Here is a 21035-nt window from a genome sequence, read left to right on the forward strand (position 1 = left end):
AGGGGTTGAGTGGTGGACTGCTGTGAAGCACTGTAGGGATTCCTCTCCTGATTTCTCCCACTAGGCCCCCTTCCAGCTCCGACCGGCTCAAGCCTCTCCTTTCCTAGGGCCGAGACAGAGACAGAGAGATACAGAGACAGAGACGCCGAGGCACCAGCATCTCTCCCCCCCTCCCATCCCGCCCCACAGCGCTGACAGACGTCCACTCGTAGCCAATGGCGCTCGAGAATTGCCCTGGGCTGGCCAATGAGAGACAGAGGAGGGCGGAAGCTTGCCCGCCCCTCACTCTAGGCTTGGTTGAGCCGTGCAGGTAGGTCCGGGGCCGGGGGAGCTGCCGTTGGCACTGCTGCCCCGGGGGGTGGGGGCGCGGCGGGTCGGGGTGATGGCGGCGCAGAGGGGGGCGCCCCGACGCGGGGACGCCGCGGGGGTCGCCGCCGCGGGGCGGCGGGAGGCTGCGGGGTCGCGGGAGCGGGCGCCGCCGCGGGCCCTGAAGGCGGCCGGGCTGAGGACGCGGGGACGCGTGTGTGGGGCGCGGGGACCCCCGGCCGGCGCCCACCCTCAAGGCCTGGGCCTCGGGCCGTGGGCCGCGGCGGACCGGGGGGCCGGAGGCGAGGGGGCCGGGGAGGGGGGGGAGGGAGGGCGTGCGCCGAGCGTAGCCCCGGGGCGCCAGGCCGAGGGAGGTGGGACGGACCGCGGCGGCCGGGACGGGAAGCGGCATCCCGATGGCCGCCCCCTCCTCAGGCGAGTCCCGCCACGGCCGCGGGCTCCGGGCCGCGAGCCCGGCCACGGCCGCCCCCTCCTAACAATGGGGGCCGGGCCGGAGGAGTCGCGGGCCGCGGGGGGGTGGGGGAGGCCCCGGGACGAGGGTCCGCGGCGGGGGAGGGGCGCGCGCTCGCGCGCTCTGGGCTCCGGGCCCCGCGGTCCCGTGGAGCCGGGGCTCGCGTCGCGGGGTGGGGTCGGGTGGGGGCGCTCAGGCTCGCCCGAGAGTCGGGTCAAGAGTCAAACTCCGTCGGTCCCCACCCCCAAATCCGACGAGCGGTAGGCAAAGTGATGCCAAGTGTTCCGAGCCCGAGTGACAAACGCAGGGACAGAGCAGACCCGCTCCAGAGCTCTATTTCGTTTTTAAGACGGGGCCCTCGACTCTAGATTTCATGAAATTATTTTTAAAGAGGTGAGTGTGTTATTTTTGTGTTCCAACTCGGGCAAGCCTCCATTTTAAGTGAAGCAGTAACTGGTTAAGCTGGAATTTTCATTCAGGCCTAGGACTAAAGGTTCCTCCCAGGGGTCGTTTAGTCCATTCTTAAGTCCCCGCAAACTTAACACCCTCCATCTTCGAAATTAATTCCTCTGGTCTGCTTTTTAAGATCTCCGGGAAAGAAGGGTCTTTTCCTTCCTTCCTTCTTTTCTATGTAGAATCAGCTCTGAAACTTAATTTTTCTTTCTTTCTTTTTTTTTTTTTCTTTCTTTTCTTGTGTAGCCCTGGCTGTCCTGGGCTCACTCTGTGGACCAGGCTGGCCTCAAACTCCCAAAGATACGCCTGCTTCTGCCTCCCTGCTTCTGCCTCCCTGACCGCCTAGCCTGAAATTTAATTTTAAGGAAAGTTAGGACACTGGAATTGTCAGAGAGGTTTCTAGTTTACCAGAAAAAGGTAGTGGCAGACTTTTTCGGGTGGTTTTTTAAAAAATCATTTTCAATAGTGCGTATGAAATACTCTGGGAGTAATAGCTTCTTTCCTCTGGGATTTTGGTTTTCTGATACTTTGATAAGCAATTTTCTGTTATTTAGAATTTGTTTTTTTTTTTTTTTTTTTTTTTGATGTAAAATACATTTCTGCACACATTTAGAGACACACATATGCCCTCTACAATGGGAATTGTCTATTTTACCGTTTTATTTTATTTTATTTTTTGAGACCATCTCAGTAAGTAGCCTCCCCGGCACAGAACTCACCGTGTGCAGCGGGCTGCTGCTGAACTCAGGTAACGCCTGCCTCAGCCTCCTCTGAGGCCTGGGACTGAAGGTGTGCGCCACTCCCAGCGCTTGTGCACTTTTTAGGATGGTGCTGCAGTTCCTCCTTAACGTGCTTTCTTCCCAGGTGGAATAAGCTATTTACATATTCTAGATTGTTTTCCATCTAAGTGAAGACAAATCTTCCTTTCAGATCTTCCTACTTCCTCATCCGTGGTAACTGAGGGAATTACTTAGTCTCTTCCTGCTTATTTCTGAGTTGTCTGAGATATTCCTGACACTATGAATGCTACGTGGGTGCTTCTTAAGGTAAGATGTATTCACTTTTCGTCATTTCATATGCATATTTAAGGATCAAGTATATTTGTTTCTTTATTTGTGTTTTGAGACAGTGTCTCATTGTAGTCCAGGCTGCCCTGGAAGTTTTTAGGTTGCTGAGCAATGGCCTTAACTTAATGAACTTCCTGCCTCTACATTCCAAATGCTTGGATTATGGGTATTTGCCACTGTGTCTAGACTTATGTAGAATGTTTTAGAATTTGAGTCTCTTCAGTTACCTTACAGGATACTCACCCTCAGAACTATTAGCTTCTTAGGATTTGTGTTATTGCTGTTCTTTGATTAATGGTGTTAAAATATTAATGAAGTTCTTAAATTAATTTTCATTATAATGATGAGTTCATCTTTGTAACTTTAACATATTACAGCTTACGTACTTGTAAAATTCTGTTCCAAACCTGGTAGATGGGTTGTCAGTTCAGACTTTGAGGTCCATTTTCACAGGTACTTTAGAGTCATATGAAGTTGGGTGTGCCCCACTTTTGCAAATCAGTAGCTGATTCATGTGTTACAAAAGATGTGTCATTAACCATTTGTTTACCCTGACATTTCATATATTGAGGTTTATGTGTACGACTCTTCAGATGTCTTGCTGCTCCCTAGGCCAGTGCATGAGCCCTTCCTTACACGATGTTTTTCCACCAGGTGGGCATTGTGCCCTTTCCTTTTGCAGGGTGCACCTCATTTGGGCAATTTGGACAGGCAACCATTTGATAAAAAAAGGCTGTCCCTGGTAGCTGTTCTTTAAGTCTCTTGTGGCTCTTTCTGATCTGTTGTTCAGAGAACTCTCCAGGGCTAAGCAGAGGACAAAGCTATAGGAAGTGAGGAAGTGAGAGGAAAGAACAAGAAATGATAAGTAGCGCTAGGAGTCCTCTGTCAGCTTCTCCTTCCTTGAGAGTTAGATAATGGCATAGTTAAGTTGTTTTGTGGTGATCTGCTGTGTGGAATTTCAGAATATCCAAGTGGGTAAATCAGAATAATGCAGTCTGTGTAACCTAAAATATTTGGGCTTTTGGGGAATCTTCAGGTAATGCAGACCGGATCTTATCCTCATTATGTGTGTTCTGGCTACTGTTGTTGGATAATGACTGCTTACATTAATGTAAAGGGATCCAAGGGACACAGTTTTTCCCCAGTGCAGTTGGAAGGGTTGAATGGGGAAACACAGCCGGAAGTTCTGAATGTCTGGGAACTGGAAGACCTTGTATAATTGTGTTTCTACTTTTAAACAGTTGTTTTGTGCCAGGACTTGCTGGCCTCTATGATCAAGTTTCTTTTGTTTTAAGGTATCAAATATATTGAGGCCTAGTTTTTAAAGATGATGTATAGTGTTTAAGGTTTTACCTCAAATTCTTGGCAAATCTGGGGTATTATAATTCTGTAACCCCCACTGTTGGACCAGAGTCCTTTGGCATGACAGGAATACAGACCAAAAGTCAGTGGCCTATAGTGTGTATGAATTGTCTGTTAACTACTTGAGATGGTGGTTATGTGGTGTTTAGTTTTATGTTCCCTGCTAATCCTTTGATCTGTATTTTCAGATTGGAGTCTGTCTGTCTGTCTATATCTATCTAATCTAATCTAATTTTGTTTTTTCTAGACAGGGTTTCTTTGTGTAGTACCTCCCAAGTGCTGGGCTTAAAAGTGTGTGCTACCACCATCTGGTCTGGAGTTACTTTTCTTTGAGATGGGTTTTTTTCTTGTAGCCTTGGCTGTCCTGGACTCTCTTTGTAGGCCAGGCTGAAGATACACCTGCTTCTGCCTTCTAGAGTGCTAGGATTGCAGGCTTGTGCCGCTGCGTTGTTTTTGTTGTGTTTTTTTTTTTTTTTTTTAACATTTTAAAATTATTGTTTCATTTTCTGTATATGGGTGTTTTGCCTCCATGAATGTGTGTGAAGTTATAGATGGTTCTGAGTGAGCTACTATGTAGGTGCCAAGAAATGAACCCAGGACTTCTGGAAGGGCAGCCAGTGTTGTTAATCATTGAGCCATCTTTCCAGTTCCCAAGTAATCATCTTTACATGCTTAGCTGTCTTGCTGGTCCCTAATTGAACCAATTAATTAATTAGTCAATCAATCAATCAATCAATCAATTTTGCTTTTTTTTTTCTTTTATGTAGCCCTGGCTGGCCTAGAACTCACTGTGTAGAGTAGGCTGGCCTCATACTCACAGAGATCTGCTTGCCTCTATCTCCTGAGTGCTGGGAATAAAGGCGTGTGCTGCTACGCCTGGTCGAAATTTTTCTTTTTAGTTTATTTCTGACTGTGCACATAGCTTACATGGGGGAGTCAACTTTCCTTCTCTTATGTGGTTCTGAGGATCAAACTCAGGTTGGAATACTTGGCTTTACAAGTGCCTTTGAGGTATCTTACTAACCTTTTTTTTTTTAATGCATGTATGGTGTATGTATATATGTCTGTATATATTTGTATGAATATGTGAAATAAATGTGTGTGTATGAATACAAACATATGTGTGTGTGGAGGCCAGAGGGCAATGTTGGGTGTTGTCCTCAGTTGCTGTCCACTGTATTTTTAGGACAGGTTCTCACTGACCTGGAGTTCATCAAATAGGCTTGTGTGGCTAGCTGGCCAGTAAGCTAGGGCTCTTACCTCCACCTCCTCGTGTTTGGAGAGAGCTGCATGCTGCTGTTCCTGACCTTGTGTGGGGTTAGGGATCTGAAGCTGGTTCTCGTGCCTGTGTGGTATGACATTGACTGAGCCTGTCTGCAGCTTCCAATGATCTCATTTTAGAATGTACTCTAGTTGGTTAAATGTCATACCTGAATATGCACTTGTTTCCATGCATTTAGAAAATGGTATTAAAAAGTGTCATCTTGACCATTTTCAAGCCACAGTACCAAAGAAATGAAAGTAATAAAGGAAAAATAAACTTCAGAGCTCTAATAAATTTCTGTCAATCAGAAGTGCTAATGGAAGTTGTTATTTATTCTCTTTACTCTATGTCAGAGCTTTTTCCTCACCTTTTTAAAAGCCTGAATTTTGCTAGCTATGGCTAAACATGATCTCTAGGTGTGGTTGTCAGGGTTTGGCCTGGGTAAGGTGGGAGAGGAGCAGGGAAGAGAGTTAGGTGAGTTAGAGAAAAGAAAATGAAGATGATAGAAAGTGGTACTTGGTGTTTGACATGAAGTCACCACCAGTTATTTCAGGCAATTATTAGTGGCTATTGGGCACCTTCTGTATTAGACTGGCCTGTGATGAAAGAAAGTAATAAACACCAGGACAAGCAAAAGGATGGAATACAAGCATAGTCAATATGTTATAAGAAGATTGATATAGTGAAGTGGTCAAAGCAAGATACAGAACAGTAGATGTGGTATGTAAATGTTGTGTTTTGGCTTTTCTTTTTTGAGATAGGATCTCATGTAACCTAGGCTAGCCTCAGACTTGCTTTGTAGCCAAAGTGGCTTTGAATATTTGATCCTCCTGCCTCTATTTCCCAAGTGCTGAGATTACGGATGTATGTCACTCTGGCAGCCTACTTTGTTTTGAAAAGGAAGCTTATGCTATAGTTAGTGATGTGTCTAACATGTGAGGCTCTGGGTATAATCTCTAGTGCCTACAGAAAGAAAGAGAGATGGTTTTGGGGTGTGTATATGAAATATTTTAAAAATTAAGAAAAAACATGTGTTTATGATACCAGCACTGGGGAGGCTGAGGCAAGCAGATCCCCAATGTAAAGACTAGACAGATATCTAATGGCATTGGTTACCTGTTGGTCTAGGAAAGACAAGAGTGGGAAAGAGACTTAAAACACTGTCTTTTACCCAGAAAGAATTTTGTTGTGATGATTTATGTCTGATGCTGCTGCAGTGCATATGTGGAGGTCAGAGGACAACTTTGTTGAGTTTGTTCTGTCCTTGCACCGTTATGTGTGTTGTAGGAATTGTCAGGCTTGAATGGCAAGAGATGTTCCCTGCTGAACCGTCTTGCTGGCGCTCTTTCTCTCTCTCTCTCTCTCTCTCTCTCTCTCTTTCTCTCTCTTTCTCAGGCAAGTTCTCAGTGCTGTCCTGTCTAGCCTGAAACTTTCTATGTAGGCTGGCCTTGAACTGAGAACTATGCTTGTCTCCGGAGTGTTGGGATTAAAGGCATGAGCCATTTTTATATTTATTGTTGTTTGAATCAATCCAAATATTTGAAAATAAAATTTAAAAATAAGTATAAAAACTAACAGATAATTCCTTACATCTTCCCTTGTGTCTGGATAAGAGGGAAGACTAGTTTTGTTAGTTTGTTTGAGACAGGATTTCTCTATATAGAAAGTAGCTGTCCTGGAACTTCCTCTGTAGACCACAAGGCTGTCCTGGAACTCACAGAGATCACCTGCCTCTGCCTCCAGAGTGCTGGGAGTAAAGGCTTGCACCCCCACACCCAGCCCTAAACAATTTAAAAAGTTTTTATTTATGTATGTGCCTTGTGTGTTTGTGTATGCCATGTGTACGGGTGCCTGTGAAGGCCAGAAGCAGGCATCAGATCTGGAGCTGGAATTACAGGTGGTTGGGACTCACCCAATATGGGTGCTGAGTATCAAACTTGGGTCCTTTGTAAGAGCAGCAGGTACTCTTAACTGCTGCTATATTGCTTCAGTCCCCAATAATTTTTAATTTTTTTTTTTTAAGATAGGGTATGAGGTAGCTCAAGGCTGGCTTTGAACTTATGATGTAGCTGAGTATGATCTAGGTCCTGAGTGCTGGGATTATTTATAGTCAGGAGCTACCATACCATGCCTTGTTTTTGCTGTGGTGCTAATGAGCCCAACCCAGAGCTCCCTGCACCTAACAGCATCTTTCTTACCGAGCTACATTTTAGTCCTCAGTTTTGTTGTTTTGTTTTGTTTTTTTTCTTCTAAAAAATCATGTGTCATATTTTGATTTTTTTCTTTTCGCATTCTGTGTAGGAAATCAGAATCTGAAGTGAGTTGTAAATCACTTTCTGTCTGTATGCTGATGATTTGCAAATGTGTGTTTTGCTTTGTTTTGTTTTTAGCTCTGACTAGGTTTCTGATTTCTAATTTTAATTACTTCTTTGATGTTTTCAATTAGGTATCTTTATATTTTAATTTTATAAAATAAGTATTATATAAAAATAAGTATTTAATGTATTAGATGTCTTTATGACATTGGAACAAAGTGAACTCTTAAAAAGTTCTCATTACTTATTTTTGCAAGTACAACCTCTTCCTATATTCATACCCTGACGTTGGTATCAGTGTCCATCCAGTCACTCAAGTCAGGGGTATGGAAGGCCTCTGGAGAGTCTTGTGCCACTTCAGCCACCGCTTTTATCTTTTTAATTTATTACATATACAGTGTTCTTCCTGCATGCCAGCAGAGGGCGCCAGATCTCATTATAGATGGTTGTGAGCCACCATGTGGTTGCTGGGAACTGAACTCAGGACCTCTGGAAGAGCAGTCAGTGCTCTTAAACTCTCAGCCATCATTCTAGCTCCACTTTATTTTTTTTAAATGTCAGGTTTATGTTTGAATTATTCATTTTTAAAATAATTTATTTCATTTTATGTGCATTGGTGTGAGGGTGTCAGATGCCCTGGAACTGGAGTTATAGAGGGCTGTGGGCTGCATGTGGATACTGGAAATTGAACCTGAGTCCTCTGGAAAAGCAGCCAGTGCTCTTAACCACTGAGCCATCTCCCTAGCCCCTGAATTACTCATTTTTAAGTTGCTAGTTATTGTGTATGTGCATGCATGTGCACATCTGTCACAGTGTACATGGGAAGGTCAGAGAGACAACTTTTAGTTCCCTCCTTCCCATATGATGAACCCACTAGTGCCCACTAGTTTGTTTCTCTTTTACTTTGTGTAGTTCATAAGTTCTCTCAGAGCAAAGGCTGGCTCTTGTTTGTTTGTTTGTTTTGTAAGATTTATTTTATTTATTTATTACATATATACCAGTAGAGGGTGCCAGATCTCATCATAGATGGTTGTGAGCTGGGAACTGAACTCAGGACCTCTGAAAGAGCAGCCAGTGCTCTTAACCTCTGACTCATCTCTCCAGCCCTGTTTGTTTATTTATTTTATTTTAATTTTTAAATTTTCATTGTTTTGCACTTAGTAAATGTGTCTGGAGTGGGTTGTCTGAGGACATTGCCGACTTGGACCTAACCTCTTTATTGGCAGGCCACGCTGGCTTGGGTTTCACTGTGCAGCTCATGGTGCCCTCTTAACTTGTGGTCTTCCCACTTCAGTCTCCCAGGCACAGTGGAATATATCTTTAGGAGGGTATCAGTGGAAAAGCTGAATCAGTTATATCTACTTCCACTCTTTCTTCATCTCTTTGAAAGTAAACAAAGTCCAGTCTGATAAATGTAAGCACCTTTGGGATGAGGGTAATCAGTAGTTACCTTCTTGTGGTGTCTAGGACCTAATGCATATTAGGGAAGCACTCCACCACCAAGCTTCACTGTCAGCCCCCTCCCTCTCCTTTTTATTTTTTCTCCCCAGTACCGACGATTGAACCTTCACCTTCACTGTATTATTGATATATGTCTGTGTGTATATATATATATATATATATATATATATATATATCTCCCAGCCCCTTGCATATATTTACTTTTGATGACAACTCAGTGTCAAAAGGTAACCAGAATGTTTTCACATTAAAGTATAGAGAAATTAATAATGTAGACCTGTAATGCTAGCCAACTAGTATATTTAGTAAGGAACTATTACAGTTGTTCTTACACATTAATGAGTGATTTTTGCCCTCCTTTTCTCTAGAACATGTTAAGTATAAGTTTAGAGACAAAGAACTTTATCACTGTGTGTATATGGTGTTTGTAGCAATATTTGTATCCATTTATCTGCCTCTTGAGCATGGTTATATTTGACCAGCAGGGGGAGCCAAAGTTACTCATGTGGCTTTATCTCAACTGATTTTCAAGTTTATCAAGAGAAAGTAAAAGATTTAATGACAGAACATGATGAAAGTTCACAAAAAGCTGGTCTCAGGTGATGCATGCTTGTAATCTTAGCACTCAGGGAGGCAGAGGCAGTCTTGAGTTTGGGGCCAGCCTGGTGTACAAAGTAAGTCTAGGACAGCTAAGGCTACACAGAGAAACCCTGTCTCAAAAAACCAAAACTAAAGCAAAACGAAACAACAACAACAAAAAAACCCTAAACAAACAAAAAGCTATAAAAAGAAAATATGAAAGAAACATATGAAAAATATTTTTATTCAGATAAGTAACCAAAGGTATTCAAAATAAATAATTTCACCTACCATAGTGGCAAATGACCTGTCAGAGATGCTAAATAGTCTCTAAATGCTGCTTGTAGGAATGTGCACTGGGCCTAATTTTTCTTGAAGACACTTCAGTAGCACATATCAGTAAACTTAAAAATGTCCTTTAATTGGCATTCAGCCCCATGAATTTATCTTAAAGGGAGGAAAGATAACATAGAAAGATTTGTGACTAAAGATACTTACTGTAGCATTATTTTTACTAATGAAAATTGAGACTACAATTAAATGTCAGCAAGTTTAATGGGAAGATAATTATGTTTAAAAGTAAATTTGTTGGTTCTTTTTTTTTTTTTTTTAGAGATAGGGTTTCTTTATGTAGTCTTGGCTGTTCTAGAACTCGCCCTATAGACCAGGTTGTCCTCAAACTCACAGAGATCTATCTGCCTCTGTCTCATGAGCACTGGATTAAAAGTGTGTGCCAATAGTGCTTAGCAAGAGTAGATATTTTTTCATGACATGGTTTCTCTGTGTAAGAAGTAAATATTTTTCATGTCTTAAAAATTAATCCGTGGGAAGTGAAAAACCTCAGGCTACAGAACTACCATACTGTGCTTGACCTGACTAGATTGGCACTAAGGAATGTTTGGGGTAAGGTTTTTTATATTGACCTTAAAAAAGAGCTACTCTTAGAAACCTTGGGCTTTTAGAAATTACTTCTATTCTGTAGGACTCAGGGTGAATTTATCCATAGATGTACACTTTTTGAAATCTATTTTTAACTTCACATAACTTTTGGTGATAAGCCATTCCACAGATTTTTTTTTTTTTTTCCAAGAGAGGGTTTCCTGTGTAGCCCTGGCTGTCCTGGAACTTGCTCTGTAGACCAGGCTGGCCTCAAATTCAGAGATAGATCCATCTGCTTTTGCCTCTTGAGTACTGGGAATAAAGGTGTGCTCTGCTACCATCATACTTTTATTTTTTTTATAGAAAGACACATTCTAACTTTCAAGGTTAAGTGGTTAATATATTAAGATTTAGTGAGTTAGAATTTACCATATTTGATTTTCCTATTTTTAAAAAAATAAGTCATATTATCCCTTGGCTTTCTTTTTTAAAATTTACTTGTTTTATTATACAGTATTCTGCCTGTGTGTGTCTGCTTACACACCAGAAAAGGGCACCAGATCTCATTATAGATGGTTGTGAGCCACCATGTGGTTGCTGGGAATTGAACCCAGGACCTTTGGAAGGACAGCCAGGGCTCTTAACCTCTGAGCCATCTCTCCAGTCCCTGTCTTTCATGTTTTCTTAGTTAAGGATGCATGGTTTTAAATTTTAATCTTCAGGGAAACTTGTTTCAGCTTCTTCATTCCTGTGATGATCTCTAGATCTTTGATAGCTTATTTTCTTCTCCTGGATTTATAATAATTACCCAGAGGTACCTTCTCTTTTCCTTTTTTTTTTTTTTTATTTTTTGAGACAGAGTCTTGCCATGTAGTCTAAGCTATAGCCAATCTGGCTATCCTGTTTCGGCCTTCCAGTTGCTGGGATTCCAAGCAAATGCTACCACATCTGGTATTTATTTACTTGTTTGAGTTTTGGCGTGGTGCCTCATGTAATCCAGGCTGGCTTTCAACTCACTCCTGCGTCTGCTTCTCCTTTCTGAATTTTGGGATTATAGGATGGCTTGTGTGGTACTGGAGATGCAATCCAGTGTTTCATGTGTGCTATGGAAGCATTCTGCCAGCTGAACTACACCCCCCAGTGCCGTTTTTATTTTTCTACTAAATTTTTTTTGTGCACTTACTTTCTGTGCATGCTTATGAATGTATGAGATCACACAAACATACCATACTAGTGTGGAGGTCAAAGAACAACTTAGGTGAGTCAGTTCTCTTCTACCATGTGGGCTGCTGGGATTGAACTCAGGTTGTTGTAGGGCTTGGCAGCCAGGGTCTTTACCTGCTAGGTCACTTGCTGGCCTACAGCAAAATAAATATGCACACAAAATAAAAGAATTTTTTTAAAAAAATTGGTAATAAAACATAAAAGCTGTTGTTGTTGTTTATTTGTTTGTTTTTTGGTTTTTCAAGACAGGGTTTCTCTGTGTAGCCTTGGCTGTCCTGGACTCGTTTTGTAGACCAGGCTAGCCTCAAACTCACAGAGATCCATCTGCCTCTGCCTCCCCAAGTGCTGGGATTACAGGCGTGTGCCACCACACCCTGCTCTTCAGCAAGTATTTTGAATAGTTAATATGTAAAGAGTTGAAAAAGGGATTGGGTAAATGTTGCTAAAGCAAATAGATCCAGTTCTTTCCAACTGAGACCTACAGCAGGTCATTTTCCCATCTGACCATCAGCTAGTATGCTTTCCTGAGTAGTCTTACAATTTATACTTTGTTTGTCTGACATTTGGAACATTTTGCATGTTTGATGATGAATTTGGTTCACTCCCAGGGATTTGTTTGCTTTAAAGAATAATTTAGAAATAGTTTTTCTCCCGTGAGTCTTCTTTAGTAAATATTGAAGTAAATAAAAGTTGCATGTCAGCTGTTTTGCTTTGGTCACTTTTTATAATCTTACCAATGACCCCTCCATCTTTTAGTAGCAATGTTTTTATAAGTTTTTTTTTTCCTTCTATTTTAAGATAACTTCTTGTGTCCAGGCTGTCCTGGAACTCAGTTTATATTCCAGTTTCGCCCTGATTGCTTAGCAGTCTTCTGAGTTGGGGGGATTGCAGAGCTGAAGTAGCACACCTAGCTGTTAGGTTTTGCTGACATAAGTCTCAGTGCTACTGGACACTTGCAATGATCTTTAATGCTTACTCTCATTTGTAATTTTTTTTCTATTTTGAGAAGTACAGATTTTCTCCACTCTCTTATCCCTTATTGTGTGTGCTACCTAGCACTTTAAGACTTTTGGTTGAACATCTAAATTTTGTGATCTCTTGCTTTTAGAAGTATTTTAAAGTTCATCTCGGCTTTATAGTGCACATCTTTTTAAGTAAAAAACTAATATAACTAAAGTCTAGATACTTGTTTTATATGTTTTCTCAAACTGTGTGACCATTTTTAGTTGTTTCCCCATGTATATATTGGTGACAATTGTGTTTTTATTTACGTTACTTGTATCCATATATGTCAGTTTCCTTTTTGTGTGTGCAAGCACAGGTGAGTGTATGATTATGTGAGTGAGGATGTGCACATCCCATTAGACATATGGAGGTTGGAGAACAGTTTTAGATATCAGTCTTTGGCTTCTACCTTGTTTGCTCTTTTTGTTGTCCTCTGCATTTGCCAGTCTCCTGTCTCTGCCTCCCATGTCAAGGTCGGAGCACTGGTGTTCCAGATGCAGGCTACTGTGCCTGGCTTTACATGGTTTGGGGAGCTAGGACTTACGTCTCCACTCTTGATTATCAGTGCTTTAACTACTGAGCCCAGTTCATATGCATTAACTTCTGATTATAATCCAGAAGGTCCATTAGGTATGTATGTCTTAGGAGGCTACTCTAATATTTTTGGAGAAAATACTGGTTCTATTATTTAAAATTTATATAATTTCTTTTAAATTTTGTGCTGTTAAATGTAGATTATTGAACCTCACTTCATTATGGTTTTTATTATTGTTACTACTACTATTCTTTTACTTTGTGTTTCCAAATTAGTGAACTTAGCCAGGTGTTCACTTAGCCAGGTGCGCACTCAGGGATGCAGAGGCAGGTGGATTGCTGTGAATTCCAGGCCAGCCTGGTCTATAAAGTGAGTCCAGGACAGCCAAGGTTACACAGAGAAACCCTCTGTAGAAAAATCAAAAAGGAAAAAAAAAAAAAAAAAAAAAAAAAAGAAAAAGAAAAAAAGAAAGAAACTTTGACTTAGGACTTTGAAAGAGAAAAAAAGAAACCTTGATTTTGGTCTTTTAAAAGAGCAAAAAGAAACCTTGATAGCCAAGTGTAACTCCAGTCCGAGGGGGTACAATTCCTCTTCTGACCTCAGCAGGTACCAGGCCTGCATGCAGTGCACATACATCCATTCAGGTAAAACATTCACTCACATAAAAGAAAAAAAAGAAACCTTGATTCAAACCAGTAAAAGTTTTCATCTTATACATGAGGACATTTAGAGCAATAAAGTAGTTTATAAAAAATGACATGGCTACTTTAGGTATAGATATATAACTTGAAATCTAGTCTAACATTGTCTTTGTCCAGTGATTGATTACTGGACTCCAGTGACTTTCCTAATGATAATTATATCAGGCTATATGCAGAAAAAGCACTGTTGATTTATAGATGAAAAAGATAAAATTATTAGAATGAATTGGAAGTGAGTTTCTTGATGCTTATATTCTCTTTCTAGAACACACTCTCCTAGGGTTCATACTTTAGAGTGAGAGCATCTTTGTGCCCTGGATGGTTTTGGTGACAAGAATGCCTAATACTTTGTCTTTGAATAGACACTTTGCCAAGTATCTGTTACTATATTCTTTAGGCAGTGGATAATACTGTGGCTTTTGTTTAAGTTTTAAAATAATAGCACATTCCAGTTGTAAGTCCCTAAAGATAACTCTTCTAGTAATAGGATTTTGTGTTCCTCAAACTCTTTAACTCACTGATCTAGCCACAATTATTCTGCTTGATGACTGATTATATCTGTGACATGCTGGGTCTTATTTCATTCTCCCGTAGAGTAATTTAGAGTAACTTAAATTTGAAGGAAACTTAAGTTTCCCATAATGCACTATTGGCAGTGAAGTTGCAAAGTATGACATGAGGACAGATTAGTGCATGTAGGTGATTTCTCAAAGGACAGAAATATGATTTGCCTTCTGACGTTTCACAAGTGGTTCATTGTTATGGAAAGTGGATTGTTTAGAAATTAAACACTACTTTAGTTTCATCTTTTAAAACACATTTATTTATCTACTTATTTACTTACTGTTTTTTTTTATTTTTATTTTTATTTATTTATTTTTTTAAAATAATTTATTTAATTTTCATTTTATGTGCATTAGTGTGAAGGTGTCAGATCCCTTGGAATTTGTGTTACAGACAGTTGTGAGCTGCCATGTGGGTGCTGGGAATTGAACCCGGGTCCTTTGGAAGAGCAGACAGTGCTCTTAACTACTGAGCCATCTCTCCAGCCCCTAATTTTTATTTTTTTAAGACACGGTTTCCCTGTGTAGCTCTGGCTGTCTTGGATGGAACTCTCTGTAAACCAGACTGGCCTCAAACTCAGAGATCCAGTAACCTTTGCTGGGATTAAAGGCATGCACCACCACACCCTGCAACAAATTTAATTTAAAAAAAAAAACAACAACTTTTTTTTTATGTATATGGGTATCTTGCCTGCATGTGTTGTCTGTATACCACGTGTGTGCCTGGTACCCACAAAGATCAGAAGAGGACATCAGATCCCTTGGAACTGGTGTTACACATGGCTGTGAGCCACCATGTGGGTAGTTAGAACTGAATCCAGGTCCTCTGCAAGAGCAAGAAGTGCTCTTCACTACAGAGCCATCTTTCTAGCTCCAATTTTGCTTTTTTTTTAATTTCTTTTTACTTTTTTGCATGTATATGTGTTATTATTGTGTATATGTATGAATATTCACACATACATGGGCATATATGTGTGTGTGTTTATATGGAGGCTGAGGTTTATGCTGGGAATCATCCTCAATTGCTCTTCCACCTTATTCATTGAGGCAGGGTCTTTCATTTGAACCCAGAGCTCACCAATAGTCTCAGAAGCCAGTCTGTTCCAGGGATCCACTTCTGTGATTGAAAGAAAGTACAGGTGGGCTACCATATCTACTTCGTGTTTGAGGGTTCTGAACATTTTTCTTTTTTTCTTTTTTTTTTTTTCCTCTTTTCTGTTGAGACAGGGTTTCTCTGTGTAGCCTTGACTGTCCTGGACTCATTTTATAGACCAGGCTGGCCTTGGATTCAGAGATCCTTGGGCTTCTGCCTCCCAGAGTGCTGGAATCAAAAGCGTGCACTACTGTGCCTGGCTTATGTTTTTCATTCTTACATAGCAAGTACTGTAACCACTGAGCTACTCCCCAGTAGAAATGTAATTACTATTAGTATATTGACCTGACGGCCTTATTGAATTTTTTAGTGCTAATACTTTGTGATTTCCTTAGTGTTTTCTGATAGTTCTTCTTTTCAGACAGGGTCTCTCATGCATTCCAGGCTAGACTTAGACTGGTTGTGTAGTAGTGAGGCTGGCCTTGAACTCCTCCTGATCCTTCGGCTTCTACCTCTCAAGTTCTGGGATTAAAGGCACTACCACACCCAGTCTATTTAGTATTTTCTATATATAAGATTATAGACTCTGCACATAAAAGTGGACTTATTTTTTTCTTCTCAGTCAGATTTTTTTTGTTTATTTACACAGGCTAGAACCTTTAGTATAGTATTGACTAGAAATGGTAATAGTGTACATACTTGTTTCATTCTTTTTTGTTTGTTTTTTTCGAGTTAGGGTTTTTTTGTGTAGCCTTGGCTGTCCTGGAACTCACTCTGTAGACCAGGTTGGCTCTATCTCAGAGATCTGTGTGCCTCTGCCTCCTGAATGCTGGGACTAAAAGTGTGCACCACCAACACCCTTGTTTTATTCTTGATCTTAGAGAGTATCAGTCTTTCCTCTGTCAAGATTGTGAATCTGGCCTTGCCTGGCTTTAATCCTAGTACTTGGGAAGCAGAGGCAAGTGGATCTCTGTGAGTTCAAGGCCAGTATACTCTACATAGTAAGTTCTAAACAAGCAAGGGCTACCCAGTGAGACCCTGTTCTTCCTGCTACCTTCCAAACAAACAAACAATAAAAGATTATGAGTTTGGTGGATCTGTATTTCTGGCACTCAGAGTCAGAAGTAGAAAGTTAGCTACAAGTTCAAGAACCGTCTAAACTACGTAGTAAACCTTCGAAAATCAAAACAAACAAACAAAAAACTTAGCTGTAAATTCTTCATAGTTACCATTTAGTTAGGTTGAGGAAGTTTTCTTCAATTTCTAGGTTAAATATTTTTAATTAAAATTTGCCAAGTGCTTTTTTTTTATATGTTTAGATGGTTACAAGGGCATTTTGATTTTTTTTAAAAGACTTATTTGTATGGTTATTTACCTGCGTATATGCCATGTATGCACATGTGTGCAGGGGCCAAGAAGACCAGAAGAGGGTGTTGGGACACCCAGAACTGGAGCCGTAGAAGGGTGTTCAATTCCTTGTGCCAGTGTTCTTAGCTGCTGAGCATCTCTCCAGCTCTAGTCATTGTGGTTTTGTCCTTTAATAACACTGTGTATTACAACAGACTTTCAGCTGCTAAACTAACCTTGAATTACTGAAATAAAACCACATTTAGCAAAGTTAATCCTTTTTTGTATGTTTCTGGATTCATTTTTGCTTTATGAGGATTTTTATAACTATATCATAAAGAATTGATCTGTATAATTTTATCCTGAGGTTTTTATCTGGTTTTAGTATCAGAGTAATAATGCCTTTGATTGAGATATGTTTAATTGCCTAATTACTCAATGAAGATAAAATAGTTAAAGGTATAAGTAATGTTTACAAGTCTGTTATAGAAAGAAATCTAGAAATGTCTCCTGGGGCAACAGCAAACATTTGAGAATGAAAAAGGCAGAAATCAATATGAGTAGATTAGGTCACAAAATTTCCCTTTTGAGACCTTTTGCTTATTTTCAGACACTTAGGGTAGAGGTCTAACACTGTAGATCCCTTTTTGCCTATTGGGTCCCCTAACTTTTCCTCTTCTTTGGGGTATTTGGATTGCTACCTTATTTTGAGTATGTGTTTCTTTATTTCTTTTTTTTTTTTTTAAGACAGGGTTTCTCTATGTAGCTCAGGCTGTCCTGGAACTTGTTCTGCAGACCAGGTTGGCCTTGAACTCAGAGGTCCTCCTGCCTCCAGAGGGCTGGGATTAAAGGCGTGAAGCTTTGGATATGCTTTTAAGTAACACCTAATTTTAGACTTCCTACGATAATTAGGCAGTCTTCAGAAGGTGTCAGGAGAGAGAATTGGGAGAGTAAAACCTACTAAAATTTTACTAATTGATCTTTGTCAGTCATTAGCTTTGATCTTTTTTCCCATTTAAAATAATATTGGATAGATATGCTTTGTGTATGTACCATGTAGCTTCTAATCAGCCCCTCTACAATAAATGTTTATGGTCGAGCGTTAAAGGTGTGCCCACTTTCAGTGACATTTAGAGTAGAATGGGGTACATAGCACAGTTGTTAGTTGACTGTGTGTTTAGCATATTTAGCATGTGGGTTCAATCTGCAGTGACTCCCCCAAAATGTTTTAGTTATAAATATAGGTAATATATTGTTGTTACAAAAATTTCATCTGTGGGTGTAAATATTAGCAACAAGGTTTTATTAAATTTGTTTTTTTTTATCTAGACATGGTAGCACATGCCTCTAATTCAGCCCTCAGAGAGGCAGAGTCAGGTGGGATCTCTTGAGTTTGAGTCTAGCCTGATCTAAAAATTGAGTCTAAGAAAGCCAAATGAAACCCTCTCTTGAAAAAGCAACAACTTTTTTTTTTTTTTTTTTTTTTACTTTGAAATAGGGTCCCACACTGTGTGTCCCTCGCTTTTCTGGAACTTGCTGCATGGACCAGGCTGGCTTAGAGTGCACAGAGATCTGCCTGCTTCTGCCTCCTAAGTGCTTAAAGTGTATGCCTCCATGTTGAGCTGGACAAGGAAATATTTTGATAGTACTACCGTAGACACTCCAGGAATTGTGACTTTCCCCCCCTCCTCTTTTCTTTTAGCACAGTTTTGTTTGTGCCTAAGTGGTCTCAAAATTCATTATGTAATTCAGGTTGTTTGTGGGCTCATGATCCTTCTGTCTTACTCTCCCCAGTGCTAGGATTATAGGTATGTAGTATCATGCTTAGTAAAGTACTTCTCTCTTTATAACTGTTTTAGGTTTGTTTACTTTATGAGTGTTTTGCTTGCATATGGGTATATGCATATGCATATGCATGCCTATTGCCTTAGCAAGGGTCAAAAGAGGGTGTTGGATCATGCAAATGGCATCATGGATGGTTGTGAGCCATCACGTGGGTGCTGAGAAGCAAACCTGGATTCTTACTAAGGTAGTGTCTGGCTATGTGAATGAGGAGATCTTCCAACCTTGGCCTTGTGAGTAGCTGGGATTATAGACACAACTCTAGCATGCCTGCCTTTCCTCTCATTTTACCACAGAAAATAGTTTCAATTAGATTGGCTTTTCTCATGTGCTTAAAATTAGTTCATTTGGGATACTTGTAGCTAAGTTTGTGTCTTAATGTTTTGTTGTTGTTTGTTTTTCTTTTTAGTTTTTCGAGACAGGGTTTCTCTGTGTAGCCCTCCGTTTCCTGGACTTGCTGGGTAGTCCAGGCTGGTTTTGAACTAAGACAGATCTACCTGCCTCTGCCTCCCAAGTGCTGGGATCAAAGGTGTGCGTCACCACTGCCCTGCTGTGTCTCAGTGAGATTGATTGTAGAAATTAGTTTGAAATATGGTTGAAAATAAATGCTGAATTCTGAACTTTGTCAGCCTAACTCAAAAATGAAAAAAACTGTTGATGAAATTATGTAGGATTTCTTTGTAGATGAATGATAGAGGTAAGATAGGTAAGACTTTAGCATGTCTTGATTTCCAGTCATGTTCACATGTTCTCAGTAACGTAACATCTCTTTGATAATTTTGTATCCATGATGAGTTTGTTATATGTCTTTCATCTGAACAGAGAGCATATCTGTGTGGGTTTTACAGTGTGCACCTCTCTAGGAATGGTCTGAATCGGTTGTTCTTCTATCCTCTTTCTCCAAGTGTTTGCAGAAAATCTTGTTGGTATAAATACCTTCTTTGCTAGGCATGGTAGTGCAAGTCTGTGATCCAACCATTTTGGGAAGCTGAAGAGTGTGTTCATAAGCTCACATTAGCCTGATCTACACAGGGAGACTGACTCAAAGAACAAGTCAACTAATCTTACAAATAAACAAACAAACAAAAAACTTCTCTGTTTTGGAGATGATGACAGTTTTGTGTTTTGTTACATAATTGTGTTTATTTTGGCAGAAGTATTTCTGATTTTATTACACAATTTGTTTAAATTAACACTGAACAAGTTTTTTCCTTTTTCCTTTTTCCTTTTCCCCCTTGAGACAGGGTCTCTCTTTACCTCTGGCTATCCTGTAACAAACTAACTCTCTCTCTGGTTTTTTGAGATAAAGTTTTTCTGTATAGCCTTGGCTGTCCTGGCACTCTCTGTGTAGACCAGGCTGACTTTGAACTCAAGAGGTCTGCCTGTTTCTGCCTCCCAAATGCTGGTATTAAAAGTGTGCATCACCATGCCTAGCTAGTTAATTTTAAAATAGCTTCAGATATTTCTTATTCTATTACTGTATGTTCTTATGTATACATACAACCCCAAAATCAATGGCTTAAGAATGAATGATTAGGTTGGAGACATAGCTCAGTCCCTGTCTCAGAAATAAGTGGTGTGAAGTACTGGGTGGCAGCGGCACACACCTTTAATCACAGCATTTGGGAGGCAGAAGGAGGTGGATCTCCGTGAGTTTGTTCTACAGAGTGAGTCTCAGGACAGCCAGAACTGCACAGAGAAACTTTGTTTCAAGAAACCATTAAAAAAAAAAAAAAAAGTATAAAGTAATACAGGAATATACCTGAGGTCTTCTCTGGCCTCCTTATGGCCATATTCATCCATATATATATAATGTGCTTTTTCAACACACACACACACACACACACACACACACACACACAGCGTGCGCATTGGGGAAGGAATGACTCTTCCTAAGAATGATTTTTTTTTTAAGATTTATTTATTTATACATATGAGCACTCTATCTGAATATTTGCCTGTATGACACAAGAAAACATCATTACAGATGGTTGTGAGCCACCATGTGGTTGCTGGGTATCGAACTCGGCTCCTCTGGAAGAGCAGCCAGTGCTCTTAACCACTGAGCCATCTCTCCAGCTCCCAGAATGATGTCTCTTTACATTGCATGGAACAGCTGTGTCATTTTTCAAAATCCTTAGGTCTACTCTGCCATCAGAGCAGATTTATGTTTTGTTATAGCTTTAGATTGGCAGCTGATTTATGAAAATTTATTGTCTTATTTATACATAATTTAACGTATCCCATGCTGGCCTTGAACTCTCCATGTAGTAGGTAACTCCTGCCTCCACCCAAGTATTGGGATTACAGGTTTGGGCCTGTGTCTGGTGTATGTGGTGACAGGATTGTCTGAGATTTTGTGTATGTTAGGTAAGCACGCTGCAAATGATGGAATCACTTCAGGCTGGCCACAAATTCAGTATTTTCCTGCATTAGACTCCTGAATAGCTGAGATTATAGTAAGCTGTTGTGGTGGTGGCTTGGGTTAAATTTTAATGCTATCTTTTGAACTATTCCCAGGTTATTTCTAGTTTTAGAAGTGGTTTCAAGCTGGGTACAGTGGCGCC

The 21035-nt window shown here is 40.4% G+C and overlaps 1 protein-coding gene across 5 annotated transcripts in view; it reads left to right on the forward strand.

Annotated features, from left to right (window-relative positions):
• Positions 1-283: 283 nt before the first annotated feature.
• Positions 284-21035, forward strand: part of Kansl1 (KAT8 regulatory NSL complex subunit 1) — a 126144-nt gene continuing 105392 nt past the window's right edge. Inside the window, exons 1-2 of one of the 5 annotated variants that reach the window (XM_060386568.1) lie at positions 284-310; positions 2162-2277. The gene's annotated coding sequence lies outside the window, so the exon portion shown is untranslated. Of the gene's footprint in view, positions 311-890; positions 1172-2161; positions 2278-21035 lie in introns of those variants that run through there. The other 4 variants (XM_021631872.2, XM_060386566.1, XM_021631877.2 and 1 more) reach the window with 4 other exon arrangements.

The sequence above is a fragment of the Meriones unguiculatus genome, chromosome 7 (assembly GCF_030254825.1).
Source record: "Meriones unguiculatus strain TT.TT164.6M chromosome 7, Bangor_MerUng_6.1, whole genome shotgun sequence".
NCBI classification, from domain to species: Eukaryota; Metazoa; Chordata; class Mammalia; order Rodentia; family Muridae; genus Meriones; species Meriones unguiculatus.